At 41.5% G+C, this 15,682-nt stretch overlaps 1 protein-coding gene across 13 annotated transcripts in view; it reads right to left on the bottom strand.

The window, feature by feature from the left end:
* Positions 1 to 15,682, bottom strand: part of LOC135201687 (gastrula zinc finger protein XlCGF8.2DB-like) — a 123,082-nt gene that overhangs the window by 78,766 nt on the left and 28,634 nt on the right. For 3 of the 13 annotated variants that reach the window (XM_064230836.1, XM_064230832.1, XM_064230828.1), the window contains exon 1: positions 10,480 to 10,733. The exons of 2 other annotated variants lie outside the window; for them this stretch is intronic. The gene's annotated coding sequence lies outside the window, so the exon portion shown is untranslated. 8 more of the 13 variants (XM_064230835.1, XM_064230830.1, XM_064230824.1 and 5 more) reach the window with 4 other exon arrangements.

The following is a 15,682-nucleotide window of genomic DNA, read 5'->3' on the forward strand; positions in this document are numbered from 1 at the left end:
TGTTCTCTTAGTTTTCAGAGAACGCGCTAGATCATCGAAACTCCAAACATACATTCTTCGTCTTTTCGGATGTAAGATGAAGAGACGCACTTTTTTAAGGATGCCTTATCAATGGCTATCCTTGGCAGTCTGGGACGTTCTACAGAACCTGCCGAGGGGACGCCTGACCGGTGGGGGTTCTCCCTAACCTTCCTGCGGCTGTCGACTTTCCTCCTCCACTGGGTCTGGGAGTTTGGAAGAGGTCTAGGCCTGGAAGCGCTACGGAGCCGATCAGACGCACCCTCCACTGCACTGGGAACACTATATTCACTTCTTACCTTTTAAGAGCTAAATATATGAGTGTCTACCGAAAAATTCGGTAGTTTCACGTAATATATTCTTCGAAATTTCGAAGCCAAATTCATTAAAAAGTTAATAAAAGCGTATGCCAAACCAAAGACCCAGTACTTCCCTGCAAAAGACAGCCCAGAAGGTCGATGGCGAAGATAAAACGAAAATCAAGTCAGGAGGTAGCAACAACGTATGTTGACACTACCGCGACAGAGAAAATCTGGTTCTAGAACGGTAATCGTTCCTATTCCTGCCACCCAGCGGCAGGGGCGGTAGATCACCTGACCTACCTGCAGCGTGTGCTGCGAAATTCGAATTTCTGTCAGGGACGACGGAGTCTATAGCTAAGTATATATCTGCTGGGTAAGTTCCATGTACAAAAAGGCGATTGTAAAATCCCGGGGAGTGTGGATCCTGCACCAGTTCGATGGCCTCCTTTTCCCACATTTGATCCACCATTCGAAGGAGCGTATCTTTCATTATAGGGTCTCTGTATCTTGCGGACAGCTCCCGAGGAGTAGAGGTTAGGGGAGGACTGTCTTTGAAGGGGATGATGTATCCCTTCTTTAGAACCGACACCGACCAGGAGTCGGCTCCTCTCAGCGCCCAGGCTCCTGCGTAGTTCAGGAGTCTGGCGCCTACTGGTGTTCGGAGGATCTGAGAGTCATTTTCCCTTCTTGAAGGGCCTGAAGGAAGACCTTCCTCTTTTATCTGAGCTCTTCTTTCTGGAGGGGGGACGAGCCGTTGCACCTCCACGAAAGAACTGCTGAGGAGGACAAGAGTCCTTCTTAAGAGTTGACACTATAGGGCGATTCTTCTTCGTTGTCTGCACAAGGAGGTCTTGTGTCGCCTTCTCAGTTAGTGAGCGTGATATATCTTTCACCAACTGAGAAGGGAATAGATGATCGGACAAAGGGGCGAACAATAATGCGGTTCTCTGACTCGGAGAAACAGTCTTAGACAAGAGGGATCCATACACTGATCTCTTCTTTAGCAAACCTGCTCCAAATAGGGAAGAAACCTCCCCCGAGCCGTCTTGGACTGCCTTGTCCATACATGCCAGGAGAAATTCTGTGTCCTGAGACTTTTTAGCAAGTACTCCGAGAGACCAGTCTAGGAAATTGAACACCTCTAAGACGATGAAGAGTCCTTTAAGAAGGTGGTTCAACTCAGAAATGCTCCATGTTGATCTGGCCGACCCTAATGAGTGTCGTCTGGAAGCATCAACCAGATTCGAGGAGTCTGCGTCTGCTGATGCAGGGAGAGAAAGACCCATGGCTTCTCCTGTCCCGTACCAAATGCCTCTCCTTCCAAGGAGTTTGGAAGGAGGCATGCAGAACACTGTTTTGCCCAACTCTTTCTTCGTGCCCATCCATGAATCTAGAGACTGGAGGGCCTTCTTCATAGAAATCGCTGTGTTTCATTTTAAGAAAAGCAGACCTTTACGTCGTAGTACTCAAGAAGAGCGAACGAGGCGAAGGAGGAGCGGCCTGGCTAAGAGAGTCTCCATACTCTTGAAGCAATAAGGAGGCTAACGTCTTGTAGTTAGACAGTCCCTCACTTGTAGGGGACTCGTCTTCTGACACCTCTTCTAATACACGATCGGAAGAGGGAGAACGTTCCCGTTTGGAGGATGAGTCTTTCCAAGACCTCCTTCAATCCGAAGGGGAGGTGCTTCTGTCTGGGGAAGAGCCAACAAAAACTATCTCGGATACGAGTCTAGTCGAACCTTGCCTCTTGGTTGACTCCTGACTCCTGACTCCTGGGTGACTCCTCACTCCTGGCTCCTGGCTCCTGCCTCCTGGGTGACTCCTTACTCCTGGCTGGCGCCACACGCCTGTTTGGCTCCTCACACCTGGTTGGAGTCGCGCGCCTGGTTGACTCCTCACTCCTGGCAGGAGTCACGCGTCTAGTTGACTCCCGTCAGATTGACTCTTCACTCCTGGCTGGCGCCACGCGCCTGAACGACTCTTCACTCCTAGCTGGAGCCTTGCGTTTGGTTGGCTCCTCGCTCTTGTTTGGAGCCTCACTCCTGGTAGGAGCTTCGCGCCTGGAGGCAGGGAGCTCCATACGTCGAGAGGACCTCTTGATGGGAAGGGAAGTATCTTTCCTTCGAGGAGGTTCCTTTGAGAGCACTCCCACTAACGAAGATATCTGTTCTTGCATGGAGAGGAGGATTCTCTTAGTAGCCTCCTCTTTCTCCTCTTCGGGAGGAGGCGAAGGAGGAGTAGAGGTGTCTAGTGGCTCCACGCCAACTACGGGTGACAATAGGGCTCTCTTTGCCCTCTTAACATCCGAAGGAGACTCCTCTGGGAAGCGTTCCAGGCTCGAGTCAAGAGCCGGTGCTTTCCAACTCCTCTTCAATGGTCACGAGCGATCAGAATCCCTCCAACCGCGTCTAGGAGACGAAGATTCAGACGATGAGAAACACTCACGCAGGACACTTTTACAATAGCGATCCCTGGCAGTCTGGGGAGTCACAGAACCTGCCGAAGGGACACCTGATCGGTGGGGAATCTCCACAACCTCCTTACGGTTTTTGACATTCCTTCTCCTCTGGGCTTGGGAGCTTGGAAGCGGTCTAGACCTGGGAGCGTTGTGGAGCCGACCAGACGCCCCCTCCACTACACTGGGGACACTCATATCACTGTCCACTGTATAATCACTAGCCTTACCTTGCAAAGCAGCCATTTTGTTTTCCATGATTTTGAAAGCGGCTTTTAGATCCGCAAGTTCCTTTGCCGAATCTGCAGGATCTGCAATAGGTGAAGAGGCTGAAAAGGAAGGAGAAGTGGCAATTCTTACAAGAGGGGAAGAAGTTCCCAAACTAGGAACTAGCTCATTAGATCTAGAACCACTCATACTTCTAGAGGAAGCTTTCCTCACTCTATCTCTTTCTAACTTCTTCAAATAAGTAGTTAGATTCTTCCACTCTTTCTCACTCAAATTCTCGCATTCCTTACATGTGTTAGTAAAAGAACATTCATACTTTCTGCAACCTTTACATACGGTGTGAGGATCGACCGAAGCTTTCGGCAACCTCACCTTACAGCCTACATTCACACAATATCTCATCACCATTCCGGCGTCAGACATTCTAAGAAAATTCCAAAGCAAGTCCACAAAAACAGTCCACAAAAGCGTATGCCAATCCAACAATCCAGATACGTCACCAAAAGTCGGTCAAGAAGATCAATTGTCGATGAAAAAAGAAAATCCAGTCAAGAGGAACCAACAACAATGTTGCCGTTCCGGCCGACAGAGGAAATCTGATTAGAAAACGGGAATGGTTCCTAGTCCTGCCACCCAAGGGCAGTGCGGTAGATCACCTGACCTACCTGTAGCGTGTGCCGCGAAATTTGAATTTCTGTCGGGGACGACGGAGTCTATAGCTAAGTATATATCTGGCAGGGAAGTTGAATGTATAAAAAGAAACATTATAATCTGTAGTTCTATGAATTACTGAATTCATAATTATAATTTCTAATGCATATCAAACACATTCCAAATGTTTATGAACTATCTGGAAAACACATTTCATAAGAAGAAAATTACATGATATTAGAGCCAATCTAAAAATTGTGCTAAAAACTATTATTTCAATATTGGTAGTTTGAAAAAATTCCTCAATGGTGACAAGGTGTCACCCGGCATTTCCTGACTCCAGACCCTAATGGTACCAAAACAATGGAAAAACATTAGATTCTCACCATAGCCCTTTCAAGTGAAATTTTACCATTTTTTTCAGTAGACTAAAAGTGAATTGCTCTTAACTCCTTCACATTTATATGCCATTCCTTTTCTTCTGACCATATCCCCAAGACTTCCTTATTCAGGAAGCACCCCAGCCTTAGTCCACCGCATCAGAATAAAAGCTCAGGTCGGGGTTCCGAGGATTTAAAGACTTTCCTTCTTGTAACCTTTCTTCTGACCTTCACCACAGCAAATGTCTCATGATCTTCTGCATTACCGACCCGGTTCCCTGGCAGCGGACACAACCAACTGTCGCAGGGCAGTCCTAGACTCAGGCTACATACAGACGAGGGCACCGACACCTTACTTCTAACAGGGAACGGGAAAAAGAGCGCACACTATGGAGGGATTTGGAACGTTCCCGTCACGAACTCGGTTCAATTTGTATTAGAACTAAAAATAGGTTATGTTCTAACTTCTCGTTACACTTTTCCTGAACCGAATGGGGAGCAGAAGGCGGAGCTACAAAGGAAGTCAATACTAGCCTACTAAAATGCCTAGTCTGAGTAGGGATAGCCTGACAGATTTAAGTCCTCATCTAACTAATTGCTTCCGCAATCTATTATTTTCCAGCCTTTCCTATATCTGACATATTCAGGCATAAATTTCTCAGAACAATTCCCTACATACTTCACATCTAGTAGCTCCAAGATCACACTCTGTACCCTTGCCAGTACAAAGGAATGTTGATCAACTCCCAATTTCAACATCCTGATAACACTAAAAGCATTCCTACATAGCCTGATGTTATTGGTTTTGCTTCCGGTGGAAGATATCCTAGGAAAATGAAATTACAATACCGTAAACAGGTGTGAAACAGCCAAACTTCATAGAATACCAACAATCGCCTATCCGCAATGGCAGCAAGGAGAATTCTGACGAGCTAAAACATTCAAAACACACCTGGTGGAAAACAGGTAAACTAGACATTCATCCAGGTAGCCATTCGATTTTTTTTCTTTGAATGCCGACTAGCCTAATAGGCGGGGAGATATAGCTAAATTTAACAGTAGGTAAGATTCATCCCAAATAATGAAATTTTATTGCATAATTACTGAACAATTATACAGCTGTGGGTTCCCTACAAATGGCAGATAATAGATTCAAAACTTCCGCAGTGGCGCCACCATCGCTGATGTAGGTGATATCATCTCCCTCCACTCGAGGGAGCTACAGGTACAACTGTCCAGGTAACATCAATTTGTTCTGCCCAGCCATCCACCTGTAGGGGAGGAGGAGGGCTTTAATTAATAAGGTTTGGTAAGTATCCAACATAATTTCATTTTATTATATAAATTCCATTTTTATTGCAGTGTATCACTGAACAATTATACAGCTGATTACCCATTGCAAGGATGGGGCTGTGGATATAAGCTTAATTCAAAAATAACATATGATTCGTGAAAAAAAGACCCAAAAGCACTGTCAGTGCTTGTTGTACCTTACCTTGTAAGAGAGCTACTGCAGGAGAATGCCACCTCTAGTCAGTGCTCATCTTATGTAGTAGAAGGCTTGGAGTATGACCAATGAGTGCCTCTACATGAAGTGGAATAGCCATGGTGTTCACCGCTGACTCAGCGTAGATACAACAAAATATTGCCCTTGCCCACTGGGGCTAAGATCCCAGAAATAAAACCAAAACAAGAAAACACAGCAAATGTCACCTACACCGAATTAAAAAACCTTTACCCACCAAACTAAAACAAACTAAACTGAGGAGGGGGGGGGGGGGGGGGGGGGTACTCCAGGTAACATTGTACTCCCAGGCTTCCCTTTAACTCGTCAAACTTGATACAAGGCGAAAAATAACAGAGGGAGCAACCCCCTATGTTGTTTCCCCCAACACCATGCCAGCTACCGAAAGTGGACCGAGAGACTTACAATCTTCGAACACTGTCTCAATTTCTTTCAAGTAATGAGTAGCAAAGACGGATTTAAACCTCCAAAAGGTACTTTGAAGGATAGCAGATAGCAACAAGTTGTGTTGAAAAACGAGGGAAGTCGCTACAGCTCGAACTTCGTGCGCTTTCACTCTCGTAAGGAAACGCTGCTCGTTAGCTTGAGAGTGTGCTTCGACAATTAATTCTTTCAGAAAATGGGAGATAGCATTTTATGAGAGGGGAGGGCAAATAGGGATTCCTACCAGAGCACCGCAAACGATTCAACTGACCTCTAATTTTCTCCGTTCTGCGAAGGTAAATATCTTAGTGTCATCACGGGACATAAGTCTTTCTTCTTCTTCCTGGCCAATCAAATCTGTCAGGTTCTTGAGGACGAAGTTATGTGGCCAAGGATTAGAAGGGTTCTCATTTTTGGCGAGAAAATTGAGCTCCATGGGGCAAACTGTGTCGCCTTGAGAAAAACCCACCTTTCTGTCCATCGCATGTAGCTCGCTAACTTGCTGATGCTAATGCAACAAAAAATAAGTCTCTTCTTGGTGAGGTTCCTCATAGACGAAGAAGGTAACAGCTCAAAGAGAGGGCCCAAAAGCCATTTTAGTACTATATCGAGATTCCATGCTATTGAGTCCTTTGACAATTTGGAAGTCTCGAATGATTTAATTAAATCAGTAAGATCACTATTCGTGGAGAGGTCTAATCCTCTGTGTTTAAAAACTGAAGCCAGCATCGCTCTGTATCCCTTAATTGTCGAAAGCGCTAAGCGCTTAACGTCCCTTAAGAAGAGGAGGAATTCTGCTATTTCGTTCACAGATGTCTCAGAAGAGGAGACTTTAGTTTGTTTACACCATCGTCGAAACACTCCCCATTTAGACTGGTATAGTCTGTTAGAAGAATTTCTTCTGCAGTTTGCGATAGCATCTGCAGCTCATTTCGAAAAACCTTTCGCTCTAACGAGACTCATGACAGTCTGAATCTTGTCAGTGCCAGAGCGGATAATCCTTGGTGGAATCTTGCGAAGTGTGGTTGTTTGATTAGATATCTCTTTAAAGGAAGAAGCCTGGGGAAGTCTACGAGGTAGTCGAGGAGACCTGAGAACCATTCCTTCCTTGGCCAGAATGGAGCAACTAGTGTCAGTGACACTTTGTTTAGCACCTGTCTTATCAGGCCGAACAAGGGAAAAGCATACACTTCCAGGCCCGACCAGTCTAGTAGCATTGCGTTGACTGACCATGCAAGAGGGTCCGGGACTGGAGAGCAGAACAGCAGAAGGCGGTTGTTCCTTGAAGTTACAAAGAAGCCTAACATCAGCTTTCCCCAAAGCTTCCATAGGTCTAGGCAGACCTTGGCATCGAGAGTCCATTCCAACAGCAGTAATTGGTGATGTCAACTTAGTTCATCTGCCGACACATTCATTTTCCCTTGAACAAATCGAGGGATCAACGAAACCTGAAATTTCTCTGTCCAGATCTTTTGCAAGGTTGTAGAGAGTGAAGGGTCTCCGTGAACCTGTCCCATCACAAGATGAGTGCACGCCTGAAGTACCAGGTACACTGCTAATAGTTCCTTCACATTGATATGAAGGGAGCGCTGAATTTCCAACCACTTCCCTGATGCTTTGTTCATCCTCAACAGGGCTCCCCAACCTGTGTCGGATGCCTCTGAAAAGAACTGAAGGGTTGGGTGGGGCGGACAAAGTGAAAGACCCTCTACAAGCCTTGGTTTTGAAAGCCACTACGCTAGGTCCTCCTTGATTTCCGCTGTAATCAAGAATACTGTCAAGTCCGGTTGAGTCTTCCTGCACCATGAAGCCCTCAGGAAGAATTGTAGGGGCCTCATGTGCAGCCTTCCAAGTATGACGAACTGTTCCACTGAAGCTAGCGTGCCTAACAGACTTACGGTCCAGGAAGTCCTGGACTACTTCTATACACGACTGGACTCTCTTCGGTGAGAGAAAAACCCGAAAAACCCGAAAAACTCGAGAGTTCAGAGTCATCCCCAAATAGAGAATGCTCTGAGTCGGCATAAGCTGAGATTTCTCCTCGTTTATAAGAAGACCTAACAAGTGAGTTAATAAAAGTCCTCTTCAGATCCTTCATACACTGACTTTCCAAAGAGGAGTGGTGAAGCCAGTCTTCTAGGTAGAGTGACACTCTGATGCTGAGGAGGGGAGTCAGCACGCACGCAAATACTTGCGGTGCCGTCGAGAGGCCGAACCAAAGCTCGAAACTGGTAGATCTTGCCCATGAACACAAACCAAAGGTATTTCTGGAGTCCTGGTGAATTAAGATGTGGAAGTATGAGTCCTGCATATCCAGGGATACCATCCAATCCCCTTGGTGAAGGGATTCCAACACCGAACGAGTCTTTTCCATATTGAATTTGGTCTTCTGAAGGAACAAGTTCAGTGCGCTTATATCCAATACAGTCCTCAAGCCACTTGATGACTTGGGAACTACAAACAGACGGTTGTAAAACCCTGGGATGGCCTGTCGCTTATCTCCTCCTTGACCGCCTTCTACAAGAGAGGTTCTATCTCTCGAGTTGAAGCTACTAATTTCTCCGAGCCCAGAGAGTAGGCGGGTAATGTGATGGTAACATTGAGAGGAATGGAGTAACTGAACCGGAGAACTTGGATCACCCAGGGCTCTGCCCCTCTGCGACTCCATTCCTCCCAGAAGAGGCTTAGTCTGCCCCCTACCGGAGCATGAAGGATTGAAGGATCACTTGGATGATTTGGTGTCGGGTTTGGTCGAGGACTTGGTCGGGTGTCGTAAGTTCGATCGAGGCCTGACGAACGATCTAGACTTGCCCCCTCAAAAGGGTTTCTTCTGCAAGGGCGATTCCGAGGTGGTAGGAGTCACAGTCAAAGGTTTAACTCGCTGTGAAGACCGAGCGAGCAAGTCATTAGTCGATTTCTTTTCCAATGCGGAAAGCGTCTTGGCTAATGTCTCTTCGGGGAACAGTCCAAGAAGCTCATAATCTCCAAAATCTTGAAAACATTCTTTACTAAATTATTCAATTCGGGTGATGTAAAGAAAATTTTTACTGCTGCAAACGTGGACATTCTATTTGCATCTAGCAGGCAAGAGGAGTCCCCCTGGGAGGAGGCAGATATGTACTCCCATGGAGGGATTTTCTCTGGTTACGTAGAACCTATATCTCTTCTTGATCAGTTTGGACAGAGGATAAATAGACATGAATTAAATAAACATTTTGAAGTAACAAAGAAAAGTTAAACTAAATAATGAGTAAAGTTGTTTACAATTAGGGGAATAAAGCTTTGCATTTCATAAACAGTGTCGTCGTCTCCTGCTCGTAACTGTGTTGTGGAGTGAGCGCTTAAAAACCAGGAACAGCAACGTGGTTCAAGTGCAACTTGGAGTGGTTTAAGACCAATAATGTGTATAATTACAATCAAATAAGCACTGGAGAGTTTCAGTTGTGATAGCAGTATAAGGATAAAGCCACCAATTACAAGGTAAAAATGAATTCAGTTCAAACCATGACCCCAGGAATAACAAGTTTCATACTTTCACTAATATAGGCAACAATATGTTGTTTTATTGTGCTGATTACAACTGCAATCTTGAGTAAGATCAATAAATCGTTACATATATACGCTAACATTGTTCAAATGAGTGCTGAGAAGGCTGGGAAAGATGGTGGATAGTCCGTGATTAAATCGGCCAGCCTGACGATAGCCGCCATATTGGATTTCAAAACTGCCTTGAAAACATATTTTACGAAGAGCATCACATGCTTATTTTAGTTCGTATGGGGCATTCATATATCACATTATGTTGATGAAACTTCAATCTTTTGAATGGTAACCTTAAGAGTTGTAATTGTATTCTTGTTTCACCAATTAAATAAAGAGTGAATAAGACCCAGCCAGCGTGATGATAGTGGATCGTCCGTGATTCTTTACCCTAGGTGGGATAGGTAATTCAAGCACTTTTTTGGGAACATTTACCGGATTAGCCTACATTAAATTTTTGGGTACTGTTGTAAACTAAAAAAAAACTGCTTAACTTACCAGGGTAACCACTGTCCTTCTTGAAACAACAAACTGGAAGAAAATGCTGGAGAATCCCAGCTACCTAAAGTTAAGAGGCAACCACCAGGAGTTAAGGGCAACTGGGCCATTCGGAGACCAGCCTACTAAATATAGCGAAGTCTAGGCTCTACTACCTAAATGTCATACAAACGTTAGCCTATAGTAGCTAGGCCAATTCGCCAGAAGGGTCATACCCAGTGGTAGCCTCAATACTATTAATTAGCTTTGGCCTAACCTAGTACTCCTAAGTAACAGTTCAAGGTCCGTTTCTCACCTCATTTAGCCTACTCCTAGTATGCTCCATGAAGATGTCACAGGTCTTTAGCCTAATCTCCTTCCATAACTGGCCTATGGTCATTATTTCAAATCTAGACTACCTAAGTACTAGGCTCTACGTCTAAGGTATGACAGTAGGTAGCTAGTACCTATCAGTACTACCTAGGTAATCAGGATGTCTGATTTGAAGAGGCCACCAGCGCAGATCGTAGACCACAACACCATTTCATGACAAAAGATGAAATAAGATAAACTGGCACAAGTAGCTATAACTTTACAAGTGCCAATCATAGTCTCTTATGAGTCTCCTATGATCTCCAATAAGCTTTTTCTCCTTAGAAAGTGTAGGTTATCGTTCGTGTAAATCGACGTCGCTGAGTGACTGTCAAAGGATTTAGCCTTAGGTATTGTTTATTAGCACATACTACCTACTACCTAAGGTAGCTACCTACTAGCTACCTTAATAAAAACAAACTGATAAGTTGACAAAATAGAAAAGCGTAATAATACATAGCATGTTAACAAAACAAAAACTATAGTGAAACTAGTTGTCATTATAATACAATGCTTTAACAATATGCTCGTAAATAGAGCGCTTCTGAAGTTCTGGCAACAGCATAAACAACAGACCAGTTGTAAATAATTCGTTCTTACCTTTACATTTTACCTTCCTCGTTTATTGTATGGAAGTTTCCTATTGACTTTTTTTATCATTATTTGGTCAAATTCTAATAAGAGGATCCGTTTGATATCACATATAGTTTACACTTGTCTAACTTGTTCTTCAGTCCATAGACTTTTATAGTTTGCTTTTGTATGTTATCTATGTTATCTCCCATTCTAGGCCTGTACCGACTCGGTGGTTGTTTTGGGGGAGGGGGGGCGTTGTTTGGAGGGTCCCCCCAAAAAGGTCTGGCGGTCCATATTATCTGTCTCTATCCTTTTCATTGAACTGTACTTACAAAGTAATATATATTATATATATATATATAGATATATATATATATATATATATATATATATATATAATATATATAATATATATATATATATATATTCTTTTTAAGTCAAAGTCTATAACATACGCATGTTATTGGTAACATAATAAATGAGTCAATCAATAAAACTGAAGGAATCATCTTAAATTTCAGAGCAAACTTTCAACCTAAGTAAAATTCTGCCAACCAAAGCCAGTACATTGGATAACATCTAATCCGTGACCCGGTGACCTCACGTTTCGTCCCCGGACAGTTGGTCCCGGGACGTTTCGGGGACGAAAAGTCCGGAAGAGAGAGAGAAACAGATTTGAAAAAATTCTTTGAGAACGAGAAAGATGGATTATAGAAAAATGTAGGTTTTTAATTGAAAGTGAGATAATGTTTATTTTTCTTAAAAAAATATATTTAATGAACTTTTAAAAATTATTTCGGCTTATTTTTCTCAAGAAAAAATATATGTTCCAACTAAGTAATCTATATTTTTTAACAGGCGAACAGGTAATTACTCATTTCTTTCTTTTATAGAAACCTATTTCATATGTGCATTTCCAAACTCCTTATTTTATACATATTTTAACAGCCCAACAGGTAAGCACTCATTATTATTTTTATAGAAACCTTTTTCATTTGTGCATCTCCCAACTATTACTTATTTTATACCAATAAAATTTGTCTTATCCATTTTTATCTTTTAGTTTCACAGGTTTCTTTTTAAAGGAAAAGTAACATTAAAATAAAATTTATTAAATAAAACTATTAAATATTTTAATTTTTGAGGATTAACAGTGCTTTCAATGGAATGATGAATAAAATACATTTTTATTTTTTAGGATTAACAGTGCTTTCAGTAGAATAATGAATAATATACATTTATCGAAACTGCTACAGACTTACAAATTATTAAATTAATAGAATAAATAAAAATTACAAATTAATTTGTCTAAATTTTCATAGTCATCTGAGAGTTTTTTAACCTTTAATTAACAATTGCATATTTTTTTTAGTACTTCCAGGCATAATGCCGCATAAAGCATGTTGTATTGTCAGTTCCCAATCATTTTGCTCTTTTTTGAGTTTGTTCATAAGGCGAGATAAATTTGTATGCACGACTGACAGTCGTAGTTGAAATGCGCGATGCCAGCCTACAACCGAATTATTTGTTCGTGGTATTCCTAGCAATGTCTTTTCTCGTACATTCCATAAGGAGATATCAAATTGTGGGCGTCGTCTCCTTCGCCTCTGTACAGTAAGTTCCAAAACTGAAGCGACAAATGTCAGAGAATTTCGTTCGAAATTCACTAACTGGCAACTACAACTCGTAGCTGAAAAATATATTTTTTTTCTATAGTGAAAGCTCTACCAAGCAAAATAAAGCTAACATATGATGCACAAATATTTAATCTATGATATTTATAACAATCATAAGAAAAAATTACGGTAATAGTAATTATTTCAAAGTATAGGAATTACTTCAAACTATAGAAACGAAACAATTTGAAATTCTCGTTCAACACAGGATTACCAACATTACCAATGTATATTTCGAGCAATGTGGAAACAAATATTTAATATCATAGTGTATTATCAATTATTTTAGCGAAGATACATAAAACCATGCAAGTATCAATAGAATGTGAATGGAAAATCTCTGCGACATTAAACATAATCAACCATGAATGCACCTAGATTCAATTATTAGTTAGGTGTGGTTGGTAGTTCTGATTCTTGCTTCTAGGACCGAGCATAAAACACCATCTTCGAGAAAGGTTCTAACCTCTGCTGCTACCTTCAGGTGACTAGGCCTAGTTCCGGGCATTGTAAGGCTTACAATGCAGGGCCACTGTCTGTTATTTAGGCAAAGATAGAACCTTCAGGACCGACACCAGGACCTGTCCTTGCACCTGGGAAACAGACTCGCTTTATAAAAAATAAGAAAGTTGGTCGCAAGCAACCAGAACACCCGTAAAATCACCATCTGGTTAAGTAGGGAGACGACAGACCCCCCCCCCCTTCCCCCCCCCTACCTCTACCTCTACCCACAATACTAACTCCACCTTTTTCACTTCAACCTATTACCTCAAATCTTCGAATCATATTCCAACCGTGAAATTTAAGACTGAATTTGCCTAAGTGGGCGTATCATAAGGGAGTGATATCACCCAAATTCATATTTCCACTGACAACCAGTAATCAGTTCGATCCAGTCAAGTATTATTGTATAACAGAAATTTATGAGTTTTTTGGGATATATATATATAAATATATATATATATATATATATATATATATATATATATATATATATATATATATATATATATAAGAAGCCCCCGAGCATGACCAATAGGCCTAGTGCTCGATTCTTAAAACAGGCCTCTGGTTATTCCTGATAGATTAACGTCCTGAGAAGTGAAGAGAAGAAGAGATAGAGAGAGAGAGAGAGGAAAAGAGAAGCCTAACAGGGGATACTCGAATTAAAATAATGCTCGCCAAGCATATTCCACACTCCGGATCGTATGGACAAGAATAGTCTCACTTATGCACTGAAAAAAAAAAGGTGGAAACCTACGAAAATACTTGTTTGGTGCGACCCTGAACGCAATTCCGCATGCAAAAATTTGCACAATCGAGACATTCCATGAAATTATAAACTAACAAGCTGGAAAATATATTTCCTTGATTCTTGAAATAGGCCTAACCATGTAACCAACGCTAAACGCGCAAATAACTTGGATTTCATTTTATTTTTTTTTTACACCAACTTGTCTTAATTATACTTCATTTAATCAGATGCTAAACTTCTCTGTGCTTTATCAAAAAAAATCATAATAACTTTCGATATAACGCTATAAAAGTAGAAAGTTAATTTACAAATATTAGGCCAATGCTTATGCACACGGTTCCTGCTGCCACTCTATGGTGAACACTTCATATCACACTTGGGCGCCGCAGATGTTTCTTTGGAGAAATTCTTTTTTTTTTGTTCTATTAATAAACAATTACTGAACTAACATTGATCATTCACTGGGGAAATACTTTGTGCGCTTATACAGTTAATCACTCATACGTTTTATCAGATAAATAGTATGACAATAATTGTAATAAAATATACTAACTGGCAACCCCATGAGTTTCTATGGAAGTACGATCAATTCTGAGATTTGTCGCTTCACTTCTGGAACTTACTGTACAACGCCTTACCAAGTGGTCTCAAAGTAGACGAGAAATTCTCTAGGACCTCATCTGTCTCCTCGTCTATAATGAAGCCATGAATTCATTATATACGTCTATGACATCGTTCTTTGGAATGAAAGCCAGTGCTGTAAGGTTTTATTATTATTATTATTATTATTATTATTATTATTATTATTATTATTATTATTATCATGAAAGCATTCATTGGCTCATTATACCAATTTTGTAGGCCACGTCTGAATATTTCTCCAAAGGTATTGCTCAAGGTGGAAAAAACATCCAGAAGTATGATAATTAGGAATTTTTTTTTATTCTACGCTACTTATTGGTGCTTTTTCAAAATCAACAGTTTTTGAAATAGGGTCCATAGCACGCGCTTCTTTAAGTTTAAGAAATATCGTGTCGTATGTTTCTTGATTTTTGAATTTTGTAATGCAGTACACAAGTGGAACCATGATTTTCACCAAGGAGAGCATGAAATGGATGGTATACAGTTGATAATGTTCAGGAGCACTATCGAACGTTCCGTCGTAAAAACCAGTGCATACTTTTCGCCAATAAATAGAGATTACCGTCAGTTGCCATTATAATAATGTTATCTTCTTCGAATAAAACGAATCTCTCACCTCTTAACGAAACCCTAAGTTGGTCTGTTACTTCATTTCCACCAGTAAATTTCCTTTGTCGTCTAATCATTCTGCTAAGACTTTGTTTTTTAGAAAGAGAACCAGTTGCTTCTAATGGAAAGTCAGATGTGCAGTTCTGAACTATAGTACTCGTCAATTCATTAGTAGTGGTGGCTCTTTCCTTCATCTCCGGTACTGTCTTGAGAACAACAGCTCTACTGGCATCTAGTGGGTGAGAATGTGGCAGTGGATCACCTTGCAATATATCATTCACGGTCTTCAGTCGCCCTCAACATCTTCCTCTTTCTTCGCATCTCCAGTAGGTAATGTCATCTCTCCTTCTGGAAACTGTATATGCATACCCATTGTGCAGTAGCTTCCTTCCCCGTCGTTTAGTAAAAGTGAACTCCATGGGCTGTAAAAAAAAATCTACTGAACAAAATGTAGTTCTTCTTTACAGTTGGGATGTCCTCACACTTACAAATTCCTTGATGAATAACTTACTTGAAAATTTTGTATTTTTAATAATATAAATTTTCCATTTAA

This window comes from Macrobrachium nipponense, chromosome 28 (assembly GCF_015104395.2).
Source record: "Macrobrachium nipponense isolate FS-2020 chromosome 28, ASM1510439v2, whole genome shotgun sequence".
In the NCBI taxonomy this organism is placed as follows: Eukaryota; Metazoa; Arthropoda; class Malacostraca; order Decapoda; family Palaemonidae; genus Macrobrachium; species Macrobrachium nipponense.